Source organism: Melanerpes formicivorus, unplaced genomic scaffold (genome assembly GCF_026170545.1).
Source record: "Melanerpes formicivorus ecotype bairdi unplaced genomic scaffold, bMelFor1.0.p_v2 SCAF_14, whole genome shotgun sequence".
Taxonomy (NCBI): Eukaryota; Metazoa; Chordata; class Aves; order Piciformes; family Picidae; genus Melanerpes; species Melanerpes formicivorus.
In genome coordinates this window covers 18,812,270-18,820,984 of record NW_027142366.1, presented here as the reverse complement: position 1 = coordinate 18,820,984, position 8,715 = coordinate 18,812,270, and the positions used below count along the sequence as shown (strand labels likewise).

The 8,715-nt window shown below is 61.3% G+C and overlaps 1 protein-coding gene across 4 annotated transcripts in view; it reads left to right on the top strand.

The window, feature by feature from the left end:
• Nucleotides 1-8,715, top strand: part of SEC14L5 (SEC14 like lipid binding 5) — a 64,727-nt gene continuing 56,012 nt past the window's right edge. For 3 of the 4 annotated variants that reach the window (XM_068147279.1, XM_068147278.1, XM_068147276.1), the window contains exons 1-2: nt 1-194; nt 6,408-6,511. The gene's annotated coding sequence lies outside the window, so the exon portion shown is untranslated. Of the gene's footprint in view, nt 195-3,251; nt 3,382-6,407; nt 6,512-8,715 lie in introns of all 4 variants that reach the window. The other variant, XM_068147277.1, reaches the window with a different exon arrangement.

Sequence of the window (8,715 nt, the reverse complement as noted above, 5' to 3'; positions counted from 1 at the left end):
CGCGCGGCGGCGGAGCGCGCGAGGCGCGGGGGGGCGGCGGCGGGGGCGGTGCTGGGCGCGCGGCGGTTGAAGCCGCTCGTGGCGCCGGCGGCGGCGGCTGAGAGCCTGAGGCCGGAGCCGGGGCCGGGGCCGGGACCGGAGCCGGAGCCGCCGGTGCTCGGTGATGGGCCCGGCCCTGCTCCTCCCTGCTGGAGGTGAGGAGCCTTGGGGCGCGGAGGGCAGGGGCCAGAGGGCGGCGCTGACTCGCTGTGTGCCTCGGGCTGGCCGTGGCGGGGCTGGGTGAGCGTGCGGGGGCTGCGGCGCCGCCGGTGCCGGTGCCCTCTGTGGCAGCCGAGGCGGGGACCAGCGAGGGGGTGCGGGGGCGTGCTGGGAGCCGCTCCGAGCCGTTCTTCGTGCGGGCACGGGAAGGTGCGGGGGAACGTTGCCCGTAATCCCGGGGGATTAGGGCGGCAGCGGCAGGCTCCGGCTGGCAGCAGTCTGGCTGGGCTCTCCTCGGGGGCTCCGTCGGGGCGGGGGGGCTCCTCCGGGCTGGCTCCAGCAGAGGGGTTTGAAGTTTGCAGGCTCCTGTCCCGCTCAGCGGAGCTTGGAGAGCTGCTGGCCGTGCCCGGGCAGGCTGCCTCGCCTGGGAGCAGGCTGCCCGCGGTGTGCGGGACCCGGCGGGGCTGCGCGGGGCTGCGCTGGGGGCTCCTTGGCCCCGCAGGTTGAGAGCGAAGCCCCCTGGAGGGCTGTGAACGCAGGCTGACCCCAGTGAGCGGCTCGGAAGCGCCTGGGTGTATTTGGGTCAGGTCCTATATCAAACCCCACTGGCTTTAGGGCAGGGTGACACCAGGCGTGTGCTGCTCTCCGGCTCTCTGCGCTTGGCTCCGCCAGGGAGGGAACTCGGCTGGAGGACCCAGAGCAGTTCTCAGGGCTGGTGAAGTGGGTTTGGGTAGAGCTTACCTGTGCCCAGGGGACTGCCAGCTCCCCTCAGGGCAAGCTGAAGGGGTTTGTGCTGCTGCTTTGCTGTCTGTCAAGTGTCCTGCTGGCTGCACCTGCTCCGGTCTGAAGTGTTCAGATGCATCACAGAATCACAGAGCTGTTTGGGTTGGCAAAGCCCTCCCAGAGCAGCCAGTCCAACATCAACCCAACCCCACCATGGCCACCAAACCCTGTCCCTGAGTGCCATGGCCACAGGGTTCTGCAACCCCTCCAGCTATGGGGACTCCACCACCTCCCTGGGCAGCCTCTGCCAGGCCCTGACCACTCTGCCACCAAAGACATTTGGCCTCCTCTCCAACCCAAACCTCCCCTGGCACAGTTTCAGGCCATTGCCTCTCCTTCTGTCCCCTGAGCCTAGGGAGCAGAGCCCAAGCCCCAGCTGGCTGCAGCCTCCTCTCAGGGAGCTGCAGAGAGCAAGGAGGTCTCCTTCAGCCTCCTCTGCTCCAGGCTCAACACCCCCAGCTCCCTCAGCTGCTCCTCCCCAGCCCTCTTCTCCAGACCCTTCCCCAGCTCTCTTGCCCTTCTCTGGCCCTGCTCCAGCTCCTCAATCTCCTTCCTGCAGTGAGGAGCCCAGAGCTGGCCTCAGTCTCAGTTCCTGTGCTGAGCTGCTAGAGGATTGACCTGTTGGCTGTCATGCTGCTGGGTACAATGGCCTGGGTAAGAGAAAGCTTCTTCTGGAGCAGCAAGGTGAGGAATGAGAGAGATTCCCTCATGGAATCTTCTCTGCTGCTGCAAATAGCAGGGATTTAGCCTGTGGCTGGGTGTAAAAGGTGCTGCTTTGGTGAGAAAATGACCTTCTGAAGCTGTGGCAGCATTGGGCATGGAGCTTGCTTTGCTGCCTGCAGGGAAGAACCTCCCAGCTTTACACAGCTCTGAGAGCAGAGCACTCTTGGGGGTTCCTTTTCCTCCTTCCCATCTCAGCCAGTTCCTCGTAGTGCTGTGGGGGATGTGTGAATGTTGTTGTCTGAGTGTTTGTGCTGCTTGTCCTTTGGTGATGATCCACAGCAGGGCTCCAGGCAGCTCTGCAAGCTGGGCAGGGTGCTGGCCAACACCACAGCAGCACTGCCTCACAGCCCCCACTGCTGCTGCTCCCCTGCCCCAGGGCTGCTTCTCAGGGTGGCTGAGAAGTCCTGCCTGAGATGGCTGCTCCTGAAAGATAGCAAAGGCTTCTCCTGGCAGCTTTCCACCTTGAGGCTTCATTATATCAAGTTACCAGCACTGGGGTGGCAGCAGAAGCAGATTGTCCCCTGTGCTGGGCACTGGGGAGGTCACAGCTTGTGTCCTGGGTTCAGCTCTGGGCTCCTCACTGCAGGAAGGAGATTGAGGAGCTGGAGCAGGGCCAGAGAAGGGCAAGAGAGCTGGGGAAGGGTCTGGAGAAGAGGGCTGGGGAGGAGCAGCTGAGGGAGCTGGGGGTGTTGAGCCTGGAGAAGAGGAGGCTGAGGGAGACCTCATTGCTCTCTGCAGCTCCCTGAGAGGAGGCTGCAGCCAGCTGGGGATTGGGCTCTGCTCCCTAGGCTCAGGGGAGAGAAGGAGAGGCAATGGCCTGAAGCTGTGCCAGGGGAGGCTTAGGTTGGAGAGGAGGCAAAATGTCTTTGGTGGCAGAGTGGTCAGGGCCTGGCAGAGGCTGCCCAGGAAGGTGGTGGAGTCCCCATGCCTGGAGGGGTTGCAGAGCCCTGTGGCCATGGCAGCTGGGGCCAGGGTTTGGTGGCCATGGTGGGGCTGGGTTGCTGACTGAGCTGGCTGCTCTGGGAGGGCTTTTCCACCCCTGTGGAGAAATTCTGTGATTCCCAGCTGCTTGTGCTCAAGTTGTGCTGTGGAGGAGCTGTAATGGGCACCGTGAAGCTTGGTGCCATCCCATGGTGTGTGTAAAGCATCAGGTGCTGTGCCCAGGTGGAAGGCATTTCAGGCAGGAGGAGTGGTACCTGCCTGCCCTCCTTACTCCAGCAAAGGTGACAGCCCTGCAGAGTCCTCCTTCCTTTCTACCTGGCACTGCCACCCTAGCTGGGGGGCTCAGGGTTTGGGCAAGTCTGGGATTCTGCTATTCTCAGCACCTCTTTGTCAAAGCCAGAAGGAAGAAAAAAGGCTCAGCTGCTCTCTTGAAGCCACCACAGGTGTGGGGGAGAAGTGAACCAAGCCACTTGCTGCTGGCTTTCCCCCCCCAGCAGCAGGCAGCTGTGGGCTGGAAGGAGCTGAGCAGAGCTGCTGCTGAGCTGGCTGAGGAGCAGGGCTGGGCTGGGGGCTTTCAGTCAGGGCTTTCCCTCTGGTTGATGCAGGAACTCAGTGTGTGGCTTCCAAGCAGCTGGCTGCTCCCTGCCAACTCAGCCTCTGACAGAGTGGAAGTTAAGCATATGGAAACCCCCTCAGGGCCAGAGAGGATGACTTGAGCTCAAATGGAAGCACAGGGTGAGTGTGGCTGCCTCTCCTCCTTGGCTGTGTCTGCTGAGCTGTGTTCCTCAGGGGAGTGCTCAGCACTCTGCCAGCTCAGCTGCCGTGCAGCAGCAGCTTGGCAGGCTGGCTCTACCCCCCTGCTGCCTGACAATTGTACTCTGAGACCTCCTCTGCACTGCTGTGCCCAGCTCTGGGGCTCCCAGCACAAGACAGACAGGGACCTGATGCAGAGGGGCCAGAGGAGCCCACCAAGATGATCAGAGGCTGCAGACCCTCCCCTGTGGGGCCAGGCTGGGAGAGCTGGGGCTGTGCAGCCTGGAGAAGGCTCCAGGGAGACCTCAGAGCAGCTTCCAGTACCTGAAGGGGCTCCAGGAGAGCTGGGGAGGGACAGTTCAGAAGGGCTGTGGTGACAGGCTGAGGGGCAGGAGCAGGGCAGAGTTAGGTTGGACACCAGGAGGGAGCTCTGCAGAGGGAGGCTGGGGAGACTCTGGCACAGGCTGCCCAGGGAGGTGGTGCAGGCTCCATCCCTGGAGCCATTGAAGCTCAGCCTGGCTGTGGCCCTGGGCAGCCTGCTCTGGCTGGAGCTGTCCCTGCTGCCTGCAGGGGGTTGGGCAGGATGACCTTTGAGGCTCCCTCCCACCCTGATGCAAGCTGTGACTTTCTAATGCTGCCAACTGCAGCAGGGAACTGCATGTGCCATCTTCATCAGGGGTTCCTTCCTCTCCATGCCTCCTTCCCTGGTACAGTGCCAGCTGGGCTATCTCAAGCTTCTGATGACCTCTCTGCCTTCCAGGGTTTGCTTCATGTGTGACTTGCTGGGGGCAGGTTGCAGCCAGGGGGGGTGCAGGGGCCAGCTGGCCTCAGCTGTGGGCACTGCTGGCAGCCTGTCACAGCATGCCCTGGGACATGGCACTGTGGCTGCCCTCTGTCTTAGGTGTGCAGAGACCCTGAGTGTCCTGCATGGCCACACCTTGGGGAATAGCCCCTGCTTGAGGCCAGGCTGGGAGGGTTGGGGTTGTGCAGCCTGGAGAGGAGAAGGCTCCAGGGAGACCTCCTGGGTGCATTTCAGTGCTGAAATGGGACAGAAAGCTGGGGACAGAGTTCTGACCAGGGCCTGTTGGGCCAGGCCAAGGGGGGATGGTTTGAAGTGCAAGAGGGAGCCTGAGAGTGGAGAGAAGGAGAAATGTTTGGTGCTGAGGGTGGGGAGAGCCTGTGCCAGGCTGCCCAGAGAGGTGGAGCTGCCCCATGGCTGGCAGCAGTGCAGGGCAGGTTGGTTGGGGCTGGGAGCAGCCTGCTGTGGCTGCAGCTGTCCCTGCTCGCTGCAGGGCTTGCCCTGGGTGAGCCTCACAGGTCCCTTCCAGCCCAAACCACTTTGTGATTCTGTGTAAACCAACCCTCAGCTGCTGGTGGCTTGGTAACCTCTGGCAGTGCCATGGCAGCTGCAGGTCAGCAGGTCAGGGAGGGCTTGCACTGGGTGAGCTCTAAAGGTTCCTTCCAACCCAGTCCATGATCCTAGGGACAAGTCTGGCTCCTGGGCTGGGGTGGTGGAGCTGCTGCTTCAGTGCACTGCAGCTCCAGCCTCTCTCTTACAAACCATAAGGCCTGGAGGGAGGTGTCCCTGCCCATGGAGGGGAGATTGGAACTGGATGATCTTTAAGGGCCCTTCCAACCCAAACCATTCTGTGATTCACTCTGTGCTGGGCTTGGCCAGCTGCAGTCTTGCCTCTTCCCAGGGGTCAGCAGTGAATGGCCACAGAACTGCCTCTGGCCATGGCTTAGGCTTTCCAAGTGGCCTTTATTGGAACACTGGCTGGGGACAGAGTGGCTGAGAGCAACCAGGCAGAGAGGGACCTGGGGGTGCTGGTGGGCAGCAGCTGAACAGGAGCCAGCAGTGTGCCCAGGGGGCCAAGAAGGCCAAGGGCATCCTGGCCTGCAGCAGGAAGAGTGTGGCCAGCAGGAGCAAGGAGCTCATCCTGCCCTGTGCTCAGCACTGCTCAGGCCACCCCTTGAGTCCTGTGTCCAGCTCTGGGCTCCTCAGCTCAAGAAGGACATTGAGAGACTTGAAGGTGTCCAGAGAAGGGCAACAAAGCTGGGGAGGGGTCTGGGGCACAGCCCTGTGAGGAGAGGCTGAGGGAGCTGGGGTTGCTTAGCCTGCAGAAGAGGAGGCTCAGGGGAGACCTTCTTGCTCTCTGCAACTCCCTGAAGGGAGGTTGGAGCCAGGTGGGGGTTGGGCTCTGCTCCCAGGCAGCCAGCAGCAGAACAAGAGGACACAGTCTCAAGCTGTGCCAGGGGAGGTTCAGGCTGGAGGTGAGGAGAAAGTTCTTCCCAGCCAGAGAGATTGGCCACTGGGATGTGCTGCCCAGGGAGGTGGTGGAGTCCCCATCCCTGGAGGTGTTCAGGAGGGGATTGGCTGAGGCCCTTGGTGCCATGGTTGAGTTGATCAGATGGTGCTGGGGGAGAGGTTGGACTTGGTGACCTCTGAGGTCCTTCCCAACCTTGGTGATTCTGTGATTCCAGGCAGATGCCAGCATGGAGCAGTTTTGGGTAGGCTGTGGTGCTGCAGAGTGCTCTGTAGGTGTTTAAGGAGCAGGCTCATTCTGCAGCTGCTGAGCTCCTTTCTGGTTTCCTTTCAAGGTGGCTGAACTATTTAGACTGTGACTTGAGTCCTGAGCTGACTCCTTTGGGTTCTCAAGCTTTAGGAGATCCAGAGAATCCCAGAATGGGTTGGGTTGGAAAGGACCTCAGAGCTCTTCCAGCTCCAGCCCCCTTCCATGGGCAGGGACCCCTCCCACCAGCACAGGCCTCATCCAGCCTGGTCCTGAACACCTCCAGGCAGGAGGCAGCCACAGCCTCCCTGGGCAGCCTGTGCCAGAGTCTCCCCAGCCTCTCTGCAGAGGATTTCTTGCTCCTCCCCACTCTGTGTGCCCCTGGGGATGCACATCCTTAGCTAAGGTGGCCCTGAGCATCTTGCCTGGCTCTCAGCTGTGTCTGTGTGCCCTGAGCACTTCCCCTGCCTTGCTGACTCTCTTTGGTTTCTGCAGGAGCTGCAGCTGGAGCCTCTCTTGCTTCAGGAAGCAGAATGACTGCCTTGCAGCTCTGTCCTGAGAAGAGGACATAGAAGGTCTGCTGCTGAGCTTCCCTCAAGGTATGAGAGGTTTTTTGGGTCTGAGTTAGCAGCTCACTCTCCTCCACAGCTTCCCAGGGACATCACAGAGTGCCAGGCAGGAAGGGACCCCAAGGACCTCCTGCTCCATCCTCTCTAGGTCCCAGAGCAGCTGGAATGAGCTGGCCCAGCCCCTGCCAAGCTGAGCCTGCACACTGCCCAGTGCAGGGCACTCCCCTGCTGCCCCTGGCAGATGATTCCAGTGCCTGCCTGTGCCCATGGGGAAACATTTCCCTCTGGAGCCCAAGGGGAGTCTCCCCAGCAGGGACCTGTCCCCATCAGCCCTTGTCTTTCCCAAGGCAGTCTCCACCCTCCTGGCAGACACCCTGTGTGTCCTGCTCCATGCTGATAAACTCTGCCCTGAGCCTTCTCTGCTCTGGGCTGAGCAAGCCCAGCTCTCCCAGCCTCTCCTCATACCCTTCCCTGCCTGGCTCTTTCTCTCAAGCCTCTGTCAGCAAGAGCAGTGTGGGACAAGAAACTGTGGCAGCTCCCAGGGAGCTACAGATGTGCCCAAGCATGGTTAAGGCTGTTGAACTGCAGCTTGTGCCATCCCTTTGGGGCTGGTGGCTTCATTTCTGGCTGGTTCTAGGCTCAATCATGGAATCAATAAGGTTGGAAAAGACCTCAGAGGTCACCAAGTCCAAGCTGTCACCCAGCACCTCCTGACAGCTAACCCATGGCTCCAAGTGCCACATCCAGTCCCCTCTGGAACACCTCCAGGGATGGGGACTCCACCACCTCCCTGGGCAGCACAGCCCAATGGCCAATCTCTCTTGCTGGGAAGAACTTTCTCCTCCCCTCCAGCCTAAACCTCCCCTGGTACAGCTTGAGACTGTGTCCTCTTGTTCTGCTGCTGGCTGCCTGGGAGCAGAGCCCAACCCCCAGCTGGCTCCAACCTCCCTTCAGGGAGCTGCAGAGAGCAAGAAGGTCTCCCCTGAGCCTCCTCTTCTCCAGGCTAAGCAACCCCAGCTCCCTCAGCCTCTCCTCACAGGGCTGTGCCCCAGACCCCTCCCCAGCTTTGTTGCCCTTCTCTGGACACCTTCAAGTCTCTCAATGTCCTTCTTGACCTGAGGAGCCCAGAGCTGGACACAGGACTCAAGCTGTGGCCTGAGCAGTGCTGAGCACAGGGCAGGATGAGCTCCCTGCTCCTGCTGGCCACACTCTTCCTGAGACTTCTCCTTCTGTGGAGGTTGGAAGAAGCCTCTGAGATCCATCCAGCTTGGCTGGTCTCACTCAGCCTTCCTCCTCTGGAGCTCCCTGCCCTCCTCCTGCAGAGCTGCAGGGCTTCCTGGTCCAGCAGGTGAGGTCAGAACAGGGAGTGAGAAGCAGCTGGATCCCTGTGCTGAGGCTTCTGCTGTGGGAGCCTCCTGGGCAGGGTTCAGCAGAGCCTGGCTCTGGCTCTTGGCATGGTCCTGCCCCAGCATTGCATTACAAGGTGCCCTGTGCCTCCGGGCTCGGCTGCCTGATACCTGATAGCTGCCTGCCTGGCCCTGCTCTGCTCCCTCCCCTGGGGGTTGGATGCTCTCTGTGCTCCCTTCTGCACAGGCTGCCTCTTAGTAGCAGTATGGCTCTAAGAGGTTCAGCAAGTCCTGAGTGTTGCCCCTTGAGCAAGGTGATCCCTGGTGGTGGCTGAGTGTGAGGTCCTGCTGCTAGCATTGCCCCTCCTCAGGTACTCAAAGCTTTGTCAAGGCTCTTTCCCCTCTCCCTTGCTGAGCTTTGGCTGTCAGAGGCTGTTTTGCAGCTGTCTCTCAGGGAGAACTTACCCAAGCACAAACCCAGGCTGGGTGAGGAGAGGCTGAGAGCAGCCCTGAGGAGAAGGCCTTGGGGCTGTCAGCTGGTGACAAAGTCCCCAGGAGCCAGCAGTGGTCCCTGGCAGCCCAGAGCCAGCTGAGTGCTGAGCTGCAGCCAGAGCAGGGAGAGCAGCAGCACAGGGAGGGGATTCTGCCCCTCTGCTCTGCTCTGCTCAGCCCCCACCTGCAGCACTGCCTCCAGCTCTGAGCCCCCAGCACAGGAAGGACCTGGAGCTGCTGGAGAGAGGCTCCAGAGGAGGCCACAGAGATGCTCAGAGGCTGCAGAACCTCCCCTGTGGGGCCAGGCTGGGAGAGCTGGGGCTGTGCAGCCTGGAGAAGAGAAGGCTGCAGGCAGACCTCAGAGCAGCTTCCAGTACCTGAAGGGCTCCAGGAGAG